The sequence below is a fragment of the Notechis scutatus genome, chromosome 5, assembly GCF_049901735.1.
Source record: "Notechis scutatus isolate UNSWTSFEM ecotype Mainland chromosome 5, rNotScu1.2, whole genome shotgun sequence".
NCBI classification, from domain to species: domain Eukaryota; kingdom Metazoa; phylum Chordata; class Lepidosauria; order Squamata; family Elapidae; genus Notechis; species Notechis scutatus.
The window spans coordinates 50,975,427-50,989,536 of record NC_142013.1 but is presented as its reverse complement, the minus strand read 5'-3'; the positions used below and the strand labels follow the sequence as shown (position 1 = coordinate 50,989,536).

Genomic DNA, 14,110 nt, shown 5'->3' with positions numbered 1-14,110 from the left:
ACAAGTGCAGCATGAATTTAGCAGTACAGCTGACACTCAATTTGTTTAACAGTAGTTTGAAGCTCCAATGATGCTAATAAAAAGTGATCAGATTTATGACTGTGCAGTGTCCCTGCAATCAGATGATCAAAATAGAGATGCCTGGCAACCCACATTTCTTTAGGACAGTTGCAGTGTCCCAGGTTCACATGATTGCCATTTGTAATCAACCTGGATTCACTTAACCATTGCATGGCTTGCTTAATAGTTGTGATTTGCTTAACAACTGTGACAAAAAGGTTATAAAATTGGGCATGATTCATTTAATGACAGCATTGCTTTGTGATGGAGATTCGGTTCTCAATTATAGTCCTAAGTCAAGTCACCTAAGTCACCTAAATACCTATTTAAAAAAATACTAAAGCCATATATGCTTATAAAAAATAATAAACCCATTTAATTTACTGTTAAGGAATTACTATTAAGAAGATCTGATAGAACAAGACAGCACAATATGTGTTATCTTTGGAATAGAATCTTATTTTCGTTGTGAGCGTGACCTCCACAAACACACACACATTAAAAAAATGTTCAAAGATTGATGGTATATGGTTTTTTACTCTCTAGGGAGAATGTCTGACTTGTGGTGAGTGAGTGAGATTTCAAGCTTGGCTGACCAAGACGTTGTTAATAAAAACTGCCAGTAAGGAATGCCATATTGCAGCAATTAATCATCTGTCTCTAATATTTTCCACTTGCACTTGAATAAGTGACCCATGCTAGAAAGTAAAGGTTGGTAGCTCTCTTCATAAGTGCCAAAAGTACCAAAAGGCACTTTATTCAGTTATGGAATTATTATTTAGTAGACTGTTTTCAACTTTTCAAGATATGTGTGTCTTTTGTCTCGATATTTGTATTTTAAAATTGTTGTTATTTTCTTGTTACAAACATTGGTATATTTTACAGTTGGCCCATAAATGTCTGCTTCTTTCTCTTAATCTAGGTCAGTGTTTCTCAAATTTGCAACTTTAAGATGTATGTACTTCAATTTTAAGAAGTGTGGACTTCCGAATTGGCTGGGGAATCCTGGGAATTGAAATCCACAATTCTTAAAGTTGCCAAGGTTGAGAAACACTGATCTAAGTCATACTCACATGAAAATCTTTGTGCTATTCAGTCAATTTATATAACACATCCAAATGAACTTTCTGAGAATCTTTCACAATCTATGACTACAAAGGAAGACCAGTTTCCAGAATATTTGGTTTTCTTTTGGAACAGTTATATCTATTTATATAGCTTATCAAGTGCAATCTATTTACCTTTAGATGATTCTGATCTGACATTTTATATATATTACATCATGGATTACTTTGAGATTTGTCATCTTAACATTTTTTTCTGAGAAAGTTTTTTAGGGGAAATAAGCTTTGGAACAGAATGAGCAAATTGTCAGGAGGTCAGAGTTAGTCTAATATAACATACTGATCATTTGAATTTCCTTTAAAAATTTTCTTATTGAAAAGTTTTTCAACAGAATTAAAAACAGTATAAATTTTAAGAATAATAAAAGAAAAGTAATAAAAAAGTAAAAATATAGAAAAAGAAATAGAAAAGAAAAAAGGAAAGGAAAGGAAAGGAAAGGAAAAGAAAAGAAAAGAAAAGAAAAGAAAAGAAAAATTTAGTGGCTTCTGATCTTCAGTTATAGATACATTTACATTTTACTCTCTAAGTTTACCTCTTAATTTTCTTCTTTCTAATTTCCAAACATGTAGATCTCAAGTTCATTTTTCCTCTTTCAGCAAAAACTCATAAGAGGTTTCCAGTCAGAAATAAATGTAGCCCTTTATATTTCTGTAATAAAACAAGTTCATTTTACATTCTCTGCTAATTCCATCAGTTTTTTTACCAACCAATCCTACCAGGTGTATTTCATAGTCTTTCCTTTTTTATACATTAATAGTCTTATAGTTGTAATCATATACAAAAATAATCTTTCATGTCTCTTTTCTCTCTCTCTCTCTCTCTCTCTCTCTCTCTCTCCCTCCCTCCCTCCCTCCCTCCCTCCGTCCCTCCCTCCCTCTCCCTCTCTCTTTGTCTGTGTTTGAATCCAAAAATTTCTTTTCAACCAATTTCCCCTGGAAGATCTGTATATTTATTTAATTAATTCTACATCATGCCAAAAGTACTTTTGCCTTGCCAAAATTTTTATCTTTCAAATTTAATACTGTTCCCTTTATTTTGATTACATTCTTTGCTGTTTTGAAATATTTAAAAGTGTTATTTTCCTCTTTATTTCACTTTCTATAACTCAGAAGAAAGGCCAACTCACCCAGAAGTTTTCTTTGTCCTGTTGTTTTCAAGAAGCTCTTTTCAACTGTAAATTGATTATATCCCAAAGTGATTAAGAAAATGTGGATTGGTTGTACTTAATGTAATTCAAGTGAGCTGTTTCTCCCATGACCCTCCAGCTACTCCACCTACAAGAAGACCACAAGACTTCTATCCTGCAGTATCCACTTGAGGAGCAGCTATCTAATGCGCAAATGGGCAAACCCTTGTTCTCTCCTTTATCCAGAAAGACTTTTGCCAGCCAAAAATCACTGCTAGCCAATGTTTACTTTGTGTGCCATTTCTGCTTCTTCAGAGAGATCTATTATGCAAGAAAATTTCACAAAATCATTTGAATTTCCTTAGAAAATTTATATTAACAAAGAATCTATTTACCTAATGCATCTTCTTTTGGAAAGAGTAGTAGGAAAGAGTAACCAATGAACCCATCATAATAAAATTATTAGGAAAGCTGAGAATTGCTATTTATATGTATCGGTCTCTAGGGCTAGGTTGCCGGTCTCAAAAGGTAGATTTATGCTCATTTTTTCATACTTTACAAGTAATCTATTCCCTACTTTCTTAGAGAAGCATATAGATCAACATGTTTTGCATGTGAACAAGTAGTATAGCAAACATACCAAATATGTGAATCACTTCTGTGGTCTTATAATACTACTGTCTAAAACATTTTGAGATTGTATAAGTGCATGCATAATATTTCTGTGTATGTGTGTATTTGTGTGTTTTCTTTAGGTCACAGGTGACATGAATAATTACAGAGACATAACCAGTTGAACTGCCACTCTGCAAACCTGTGGAATCTAGTATTTAAAACAAGTTAAGGCATAATACCATTTGCTTCTGTAGGAAGATTGGAGTCTATGTGTCTGTCCTAGTGAGATAGGTTAAAGATGCTTAATTTAGTTAAAGATGCAACTTTTAGTTGTTTTTACTTTACATGCTTGTGCAGTCCATTTGATTGTTCCTTCTTGACTCCTCCCAGCAGGAGTATTTTAAAAACAACAACAGGAAGTCCAGTCCCTATGTCTTCAGCGTACATTCAGCATGCATTCTGAACAATTTGGATTTTGACATCAGTGTTTGATTCTTTGCTTCCAGTTCTTAACATATTTGAGAACAAGAAGTCAAGAGTTCTTGCTTCACATGCAATACTTAAATAAACCAGAGAGAAGTGTTTTTATTAAGATTTTCCCTCCGTCAGGAGGATATATTATACTAGTGGGGAAGTATATCCATTTTCCTTTTCTACTAGTAGCTTCTCCTATCCTCTTCCAAGTTTTGAAGTGATTGATTGAATGCCCTGTGTCATCTTATTTTATTTGGTACAGTTCTTTAGCAGGATTCAGTAACTGGCTATGTAAATATCTCATGGCAAACTCTTCTTCAGTTTCTCTTGATGGCTAACATACAAATAAATATGGTTTCCACACCAGTTCAGAAATAACACTTTGTCTAAAGTTAGTGCATAAGCTACGATGTATGACTTTTAATCTTGGTTGAAGATTTATCTTCATTGGACATCGAGATATATTGGATTACAACTGCTGGGAAATGGTGGCGCTTAGTATTCGGAGAACTTGTATATTTCTTTTTCAAATGATTCTCAGGCAGATGAGCTATATGTATTTTCATGTCCTTTAGACTCTTTGCAGTGCTGATGAATTAAATACAGGGTGACCAAAACTAAATCTTCAAGTTGATACATGCTCTGTACTGATGGCTTTGTGCAATTCTGTTTCTCAGATTTAAAGCTGCAAAGTGACACAATGGATTTCCTGTTTCCCTGGCTCCTATATATCATACTGTAATGCTTTCCTTTGCTCTTTGTTTATATAGATCCAGGCTAAAAGAAAAGTATTTGAAAATTAAGGTACTTGTTAGGACTGGATAAGCCTTTGTCTGGTTTCTCAAATGCATTATATTGGAAGATCTTCTCCTTTGAAGTATGTGGTAAGAATAGGTTGAGAGATAAATTGAATCCTTCAATACAATATACAATTGTATGAGTCATGAGAACTTTAGAAAGTTAAAGAGTGAAGATTTAAAATGAAAAATGGTGCTTCAATTAGGATTTGAGGAGAGAAGTAGTGGAGGAAAACATATCTGAACAAGAAAGGATTTTGATGTGCATGAAGGCTAATTATAGGGTACTTGTGTTTTATTAGCTCATTGCCCAAAATCTTGTAAGAACTCTTAATGGGACATACACTTCCTTACCAAGGAGTTATTAAATGGTGTACAATCTGGGCTGAAATTACAAGCTTTTAAGTAGGGGCCTGGAAGGTTATCAAAATTGTACTGATTTTCCATTTAAACACAATGCTTTTCAGAATTCTCCCATTCTTCATGTTTCAATTACTGAACAAATCTGTGCTGCAGCATGTAGTTTAAGGCAGCGTGCAAAACTTGGGAGTATGCAAATTAAAAGAGCTTTGAGAAGTTGGTTGATAGATGAATTTTATGCAGTTTGTTCTTCCCGGTCTTGAATTCAGTGATTGGGTTCATTGGGTTGATAGAAATGCTATTGATATATAATTTAAACAATAAATGGTGAATATTGAATTATTTCAGTTATTCACTTTCACTGATCAGGGAATTAAATGTCCCCTTCTAACTCAGAGATTAAAATGATTGTAGAGTCAACTCATTAAGTATTAGAACACTTAGATTTGTAATATACCAGATTGTTTGAAAGAGAGGAAAAACATACCCGGTAGTCCAAATAATGGAAATATGATATAACCTAAGCTACGTAACGTAACATAACATGTGTCATCCTTATATTGTTTTCCCAAGGCATATTCCTTTAATAATACTTCTCTATTTAGGAGATAGAGAGAGCCAATTTGGTATAGTGGTTAAGGCATCAGGCTAAAAACTGGAAGTAGCTGAGTTTTACTCCTGCCTTAGGCACAAAATCAGCTTGGTGTCCTTGGGCCAGTCACACTCTCTCAGCTCTAGGAAACAGGCCATGTTAAACAATTAAAAAAAATCTTGTCAAGGACTTCTGCAGGGACTTCTCTGGACAGTCTCCCAGAGTTAAGACTGAAAACATACACACATAAACCAGTTTGCTCTATTTGTTCTTAATAGCTACGTCTTCCTTCCTTTTCAGGCAAAACATAATGTGTTTTGACTTTTTGTTGACTGATAATCCACATTCCTCTTGTAATTCAAAACATTCTTTCTCTCTTAGGTAGAAGTAGACCTAGATCTAAAGCAGTGAGGAATTTAACTGTTACAGTAGAAACCAGTGTTTTCATATGATTTGGACTGTAATAGATAACAAGCTGCCCTCCAGATGTTTTGGCTACAACTTTTATAATTCCCGACAATTCTGAAACTAATGAGAGTTATAATCTAAAAATCTGGGGGACATTAAATAGTTTAACTCTTATTTAGGGATTCAGTTCATATACTTTAAGCTCTTTCGTGAATGGGACTTGTATCTAAATACTGATTTGTTTGATTTTGATAATGGTATTTGAATAATATAGGGTTAAATTTAAATTTATGCTGTGTCTAGTATCTTCATTATAATGATAATAATAGTCCCAAATCAGTCCATAGCAGAATGAATGCCTCTTGTTTCATAATAATTTTATTTTATTTTATTTTACAAAACAAAAACAGGTAACATGAACTAACCATCAGGAAGAAAGATAAAGAGGAAAGAAGTAGATAGAAATAGGAATGCAGAACGCTATAAAGAAAAAGAAAAGAAAGGAAACATATGTATAAAGAATAACTTCCAACTTCTTCCAAGGTTATAAGAAACACATTAAACACTAAGCTTAATACTATAATGTGATGCCCAGTTCCGCCCAAAAATGAAAAATTTAAATTTTAGCAATGATCAAATCTATACGTCATAATTTGTATTTTTTTTATTTCCTGCAAAAATTCCACAAAAGGCTTCCAATTGTAGATACATTTCTTCAGTGAATTTTCTCTCACAAGAGTTGAATGCCTCTTAATTGAAGATTATGGACCTTAGTCTACCATGCAAGTTCAGTGCAGATCAGTAGATTTTATTTTAACCCCTTGTTTTTGGACTGAAAGAAAGTGACTGACTGAAAGGTTAGATGCCACTTCTAGTCTAGCACCTTAATTAACTACTACATTATACTGACTGTCATTCTTATATGAGTATGTATGTGCATGTGTGTATATTTGTATGTATATAAAATCTCCCCATGATTAGCAGGAAGCCATATTTGTTGGACAGAACCTTTTAGATCTATTTCTTGTTGTGCCCCCTTGGGATAAGGTGTTATTAATTGTAGATATGTGATTGTATGTTTTTTCAATATACTAATATTTCAGACTTTACAGAGTGATCTTTTTTCTGTGTGCAAAAAATTGAACAATAGGATGATTGCTATACTGAGGTATGAAAATGCAGCAAATATATATATGGATTGTATAACTATACAGAAAAGTATATAAAAAGTAAAATTCTAGCACACACCCCCATGCATTTCTCTCTCCCTCTCTCTCTTTCCCCCCTCTCCCTCCGTCCACTCTCCCCCCATCACCATAGATGTTTTTGGGGTTGACCTTGCCAATAAAACATAGTTTTATACTGTACACCTGGGGTCTAGTAAAAGTAAAATTTAGGTAAGAAGTATCACAAAATGTTATCTAATTCTTTGATCTTCAGTTGCTCAATGCATAATTAAATCTGTACAATTGACCATGAAGGGACTCTTCTTTTAAAGGCATTTATTAAAAAAAGTTTATGTGTATTTTCTTACAATTATGCTTAAAGCCAGGGCTACTAAAATGGTAAAGATTCAGAGGGCCAAATGGAACATTATTCTCTCAGTTGGGCAGATGGCTGTGACTTTTGTAACAATGGTATTAATAACCTCAGTAGGCTGCACAGGGAACAAAATGTGAAGTGATTGAGTTTATTTTGGATATGTTTATAGTGAAAAAGCAACCACATATTTTACTCAAAATGGAAAAAGGTGAATATATGACAAATAGAAAGTCGTGTACATAAACTGCTGAAAGACAATAATTTCTAAACAGATGAGAAACTGAAAAGTAGGTTTATTGGATACTAAATGAAACAGATATATTTCCATAGTTTAATTTTGTAGGTTAATAATCACAGCTTTATGGATAAATTAATGTACTGTAGAAAAATCATACTTTTAGAGGGACTGTTTCACAGGATTATCACATACTTTGGTATCAATTGCTGTAGACACTAATAATAATAGCCGCAAGTCAGGACCAAAAATATTGAAATGTGAAGAGTATTTCCAAATGTGAAAACATTAAACTATGATCTCTTCTCTCTCTGAGTAATATAAACAAATGAATATTATTCTATTGTAACTGTACTTCTTTTATAAAGAGACTACCCATGCCATAAAGGGGAAAATTACTTTTTTTCATATTCGAAGAAGCTGAAGCTGATCTCTACCCCTGATGTGTGCCATTTAATTTACAGCTTTCAATTTGAACATCATCTTTGGGAGCAGCTTCCTTCATGACATGTATTGCCCTAAAGATGTGCTGGCTTTTAAAAATATGATGTGCTAAATTGTTGCCCTCTTGCTGGGCCCTCTTCAGTGTGTGATTTGGAATGCTGAACTTCAAGATTGCACAGCATCAAGGTCAAGCTTTTCTCATGGGACAAAGGTATTTTTTTTATTATGTAGCATTGTAAATCCTTTGTTTGAAATTTAATGCATCAGATCCAGGTTTGAATAGTCCCATTGGTTTGGTCCAACTAGTTTTTCCAAGTAATTATCTTGGATTTATTTTGGTTAAATCTGCATTCAGCCCATTCGGTGATGAACAATTTGCATGTTCATTTCAGGATTTTAAGATATTCAATAAGTGATGCAAACATGAAAGCAAATTTGCAGCTGCAAAATAAGCACATTCTTGTTACCTTACCATATACCTATTTTGAGGATGGGACAGCACTTTAGTGTCAAAGCATATCCTGTACATCCAGAAATCCCAGATTCTGCCTCTAGCATCTCCAAGTAGAACAGGGGAAAATCTGAAACCTTGGATAAAATCTGCCTATCAATGTAGAAAGATTACCTCCAACTGATTGGCTAGGGAAGTGCCAAATTGTTGCCCAATATAGTAAAAAAAGGTGCAAGGTTAAGAAGGTCATGTACCAGTCTGCGTAACAAATTGCTCTAAAATAGCTTAATATGCTCTTATTACATTCTATTATTATCTATATAAGTGTAGCAAGTTGTAAAATATATATTTCACAATTTGCTACACATCCTATATTTCAGAGTGCGTGATTTATGAATCAGGATGACATTTGACCAAAAATTATATATCCAAGTTTCTTGTGCTAGAATGGCTTTAATGCTTTAAGAAAATTACATGAAAATCTTCTCAAGGTTCCCTGCAAAAGTGAATCAAGTCATGGTTAATTTGATATGGAACAATCCCCCGGTGTCTTTCCTTATGTTGCTAAACAATCTGAGCTAAACAATTCTTTTCAGTTTCCCAAAATTTTATCTAACAGTCTCCAAGGATGACACACATCCCATGCTGCAAACCTGTGCAAATAAAAAATGGCTTTATTTCTACACAGCCATCAGTCTGAAATGATGGAGCCATGATGTCAAGTGAGCTCAACAGATTGCGGTGCTTCTAATGGAGAAATTGCAGTTGGTAAGTCAACATTGTAAGCATTTCTTACCATTGTTATCATGATTGTAATTTACTGAAAGTTTCTTGCTCATATCACTAAGAATGCTTCATGCTTCATGCTTCATGCTTCTAACTTCTAATTATGCTTGAGCTACAGTCTTTTGGAATACTAGAATTTTGTATTTTCTCAGTTGTACGGATCAGAGAATCCAAAGCGTGGGCTGTCTCCTGCTTCCTTACTTAAAGACGGAGTCAATCCAAAGTTTAGTCCAGCCCCCTTTCCACTGCGCATGCCTAGTTTTTGACTCCATCTTCGTGCAAAGAGGACACAAGGAGAGATGCTCAGAAAGAAAGATAGAAAATATAGGATCAACGCTTTGGATTCTTCAAGAAAAAAAGAGAGAAAGAGAAAGAGTGAAAGTCAGCAAACCATGAGTAAGCGAAAGAGTCGGGACCTCATCCCAAGATGGGAAAGCCCACATAGCTGTTTGGTGTTAAGAGAATAAGCGGCAGCAGCCTCAGTAAGAGTGGGTGGGCTCTTGATCAGCTAGCAAAAAAGGAGGGCAAATTAGCTCAGCTTTCCCAGAGCCTTCATTAAACAAACCAAAAGCCGCACAAGCCTCCAGCGCTCTCTCTAATTGGGAGCAAACTCAGTCTTAGGCTGAGCAAGCTTCCATCAGAGCCACACAAACCTACCCAGGAGAAAGGGAGGCTAGAGTCCATGCTCAGGCCAGTCTGAGCAACTAACCATATGGCACTTGAGAGGACCACGCTAAAGCGTTTAGAGTGCTCAGACAAGGTAATACAGACACTCCAGGCATCCAGGAGACCATCAACCAACAGAATTTATGATGCTACTTGGAGAGCATTTGGAACCTGGTGTTCCAAGGAACAAATAGATCCAACAACAGTGTTAGTTACTCAAGTGCTGGATTTTCTCCAGGAAGGCCTGGAGAAGGGTTTAACCCCTAACACCTTAAGGAGGCAGGTAGCAGCGATAGCTTCAGTGTTGGGTTGCGGGACCTCGGAGTTCTTCTCATGACACCCCCTAATCCGCACGTTCATCAGGGGAGCAACCAATCTAAAGCCACCAGTGACACACAGGTACCCTACTTGGGACTTGACAAGGGTGCTAAGGGTGCTCATGACTGAGCCCTTTGAACCGCTGAGGTCAGTAGGACTACCTTCACTCATCCTCAAGGTGGCCTTCCTAATAGCCATTACATCAGCCAGAAGAATTTCAGAGTTGGCAGCATTATCCGTGAGGGAGGACCTCTGTATAGTTCACCCAAATAGGGTAGTATTAAGATTAGACCCGATCTTTATCCCAAAGATCAATTCTACGTTCCATAGAGCACAAGAGTTAGTACGACCAGTCTTCTGCCCATACCTGGTCCATAGTCTAGAAAGGAAGTGGCACTCCCTGGATGTTAGGAGAGCTATACGCATTTATATTAAGAGAACAAGGCCCATTAGAAAAACGGAAGCATTGTTCGTTTCATTTAGACCAAGTTCATAGGCAGATGGATCAAGACATGTATCACAAAAGCTTATGAAAGCCAATCATTGCAATTGCCGGGTAACATAATGGCACATTCAACCAGGAGTGCAGCCACATCAGCGGCATGGAACACACAGGCCTCAACTGAAGAGATCTGTAGGGCAGCAACGTGGTCATCGCCATCTACATTCATCAGAAATTATAAACTGGAAACATTTGCATCAGTAGAAACATCCTTTGGAAGAAGAGTTCACACGGAGATGGGGGCTCGGGACAAGGAGTTGGCCCACCCTGAGGACAATTAGCTTGGGTACATCCCACGCTTTGGATTCTGTGACCCGTACAACTGAGAAAGAGTGTTGGGCTTACCTGAAACGCATCTTCTAGTTGTACGGGAGGAGAATACAAATCCCACCCGTAGATAGTTAGTCCCAAGCTCAGTACGGTCAAGAACGAGCACCAAAGAACTCTCCAAGTCAATCATCAGCCTTCATCAAAAACTGGGCATGCGCAGTGGAAAGGGGGCTGGACTAAACTTTGATTGACTCCCTCTTTAAGCAAGAAAGCAGGAGAGAGCCCACGCTTTGGATTCTCCTCCCGTACAACTAGAAGATGCGTTTCAGGTAAGCCCAACATTCTTTCTCTTAAAAGAAATATGAAGAAATATGAATATATGAAGATAGTGCACAATTATGCATAATTCCTGCAAAATAAAACCCCTCCACATATATAATAAATTACAATAATTAATTATAGTGGATGGTGAAAATGTAACTTGTAAAAAGAAAAAAAAAGACAAATTTTAGGCAACAAATAATTAGAAAAAGAAATGAAAATAAAATTACTAGTCTATATAGCTCCCTAATATAAATCTATATTATGATTGCACTTATAATATTGAGTGTATTTTTTGGCAATCTACCTTTAAAAAGATATTATAGAGCTGAAACAATGCAGAACAAATGATTGGGAAACTAGACTAATTCCCCTACGAGGAAATATAGGAACCGAGGCTTTTATACTTGGAAAAAGAGTAATTAATGGAAGGCATGACAAAGACATATAAACTCATACCTGGTAAGAAAAATGCAGCTAGGGAGAATATTTTTTCTCAGAATGTTAGAGTACACAATCATTTATTGTCATTAAATCCAGATAGTTTCAAGACTAATAAAGCAAGTATTTCTTTAAACAATGCATACTTCAATATTGAATTTACTGCTATCAGGTATGATGACGACCAACAAATTTTGTGCTTTGTCAATTTTTTAAAAAAAGGCTAGTTGAATTTATAAAAGACCGAACTATCAATGGTTACTACTTGATGGCTATGGACTACCTCTGGAAACAGTGCATGTTAAGTGGCTGCTGCGGGGAGCAACAATGAAAGAGATCTGTTGCTGTTCCATCCATATTTATGAGTTTCTCAAATGTATCTGGTTGACCAAGAAGAGATACATTATGCTGGACAAGGTGACTCTGCTCTGATCCAACAAAAGGACAGAGCAGAATGTCTCCTACATTCTCAATGTGTAAATTGTTTTGAAGAATTTTATACCAAAAGAGGTTCAGATAAGATGTTAAATTTTTTCTTGTTCTGATTGAATTTCTGTATATGTAAATTTAACATATTTTTCTCGCTTAGATACAAATAAAAATTCATGCACCTTAACTTGCATGGAAACTGCACTGATACATAGTCCCCAAAAGCTAAATTAGATGTATAGTAGCTAAATTAGATTGCATTTGTACTAGATACAAATTCACATTGGGTAGTATAGACTCAAAATGAGAGATTAAGAGTTGAAGAAGCCCCCTCCCTCCCTCCCTCCCTCCCTCCCTTCCTTCCTTCCTTCCTTCTTTTCCTACTGGAAACCATACTTGAGATGTTTCTGAAGCTGAAGCATTGACAAGTTGCTGTTTTACTCGCCAAAGATGTAAATTCTTGTTTAAAATAGTTGAAACTGATAGAATTACCAATGATAAATTTTAAGTATTATACATTTGCCTAATTATTGATGAAAATATTTCCATCTATAATTACCTTTATGGCTAAAGTTGAAGGAAGGAAAGACTGCCAGTGTTTCATGTGGCTATGTTTGCACATATCAAGAAGTAATGCTAAGACTGCATTTTGAAAGATGGGATTTCCTGTCTCAGATTAAATGCTTAATGAGAATAAATTCTCCAGAGTGGCTTCCTATTATTCCGGGCTCTGCTAGAAGTGCTGCAAATATTTCTGATTTGTCTGGCTTTTAACCTATGATTTATTATTGTTTTTGACTTTTTGTGACCATTGGGGGAAATGATTTTTAGTGTTAGATGTGTAATTAATCTCAATGCATGTTACTATACAAATCAGTGAGACTTAAATTTTTCACATTGTTTGAAGTGTTTCACATTCAAAGGGCATATTAGAAAATCATTGCATCTATTTTTATGAAAGTTGTCATATTAATTATACTGGCAAAAAATACAATTTTTTTTGTTTTCCTAAGTTAAGACTAGAGGCGATGGAGCCCTGTTTCTTTAAAGCTTGTTCCAGTTTTAGGTATCACAGACATCTCTCTCAATGTGATTGCCAGCTCCCTGCTCAATCTGATTTTTTTTTACATTTTAAATTTTTTAAAAAAAAATTTATTTAAAAATAATTCTTGAAGAGAAAAGCAACCTGGAAAACTGCACATTTTAGGAATGCCTAATTTTAGGAATTACTTAAAGGTATTTGCAAAAAATTATTGAGAGTAATGAACATTCTGGGTTTTTGTGTTTTTGTGCTTTTTATGTAGCCATGTCTGTAGCTCACAGCCATTTTATAAGTGGGTATTTCTCCCTTCTTACCAGATTTAATTCTATGAGAATGCCTAAGACAGATTCTTAACCCATTACCTCTACTTTAAAATGATTCTGATCAGATTATGTGGGTGCCAGCAAAAATTCTATGTTACTACATTCTTATTATTTTAACTGGATGCTAGTAACAACAATGTACTTTCTATCCTACTTTCTAACGATGCAATCAGAGCAGCCAATATCACTGATAATATCACTGGAACGGATAGTTTGTAAAGGATAATGTAATGCTGTCTTTTGTTAAAGACAGGTAAAACTGCTTATCTCTGCTCAGAGGGCAGGTAGTAAACTCAAACTGGCTATATATGAAGATATCATCATTAGTGACCCTAATAGCAGAGGTTCAACTGTATTTAATCCCAGATAATTAGTATAAGTTTGGAGTCTAACTTAACACATTTAAGTTTTTCTTAAACTGATGCAATTTGTTTCTAGCATGGAAAAATTATTTTTATTTTATGCATTTTCAGAAGCACTTATACATATTATCATTGTATAATTATAATTTAATGTAGATTTCAATCATTCTTGATTTAAGTATCTACTTTATGTATTATTTTTAGACCATTGGTGTTTTTTTAAATTTACAAGCACAGAAACAAAACAAACGTAATACACAAAAAGAAGAATCTAAATCAAGAACAATAAAGTAAATGGAATAAAACAATTGGCAGCAATTCAGGAAGAAGCCATTATGTGAGCAGTCCATTAAAGCTAAAAACAATAGATCATCTTCAAAAGCCTGGCAAAGCAAAAACCTCTTTGCTTTATGTGCAAAGT

At 35.1% G+C, this 14,110-nt stretch overlaps 1 protein-coding gene across 2 annotated transcripts in view; it reads left to right on the top strand.

Moving 5' to 3' along the window:
* The window catches only part of TIAM1 (TIAM Rac1 associated GEF 1), a 222,692-nt gene that overhangs the window by 45,773 nt on the left and 162,809 nt on the right, over positions 1–14,110 (top strand). Inside the window, exons 2-3 of one of the 2 annotated variants that reach the window (XM_087966680.1) lie at positions 7,799–7,989; positions 8,918–8,997. The exons of the other annotated variant lie outside the window; for it this stretch is intronic. The gene's annotated coding sequence lies outside the window, so the exon portion shown is untranslated. The remainder of the gene's footprint in view (positions 1–7,798; positions 7,990–8,917; positions 8,998–14,110) is intronic. 2 annotated transcript variants of the gene reach the window in all.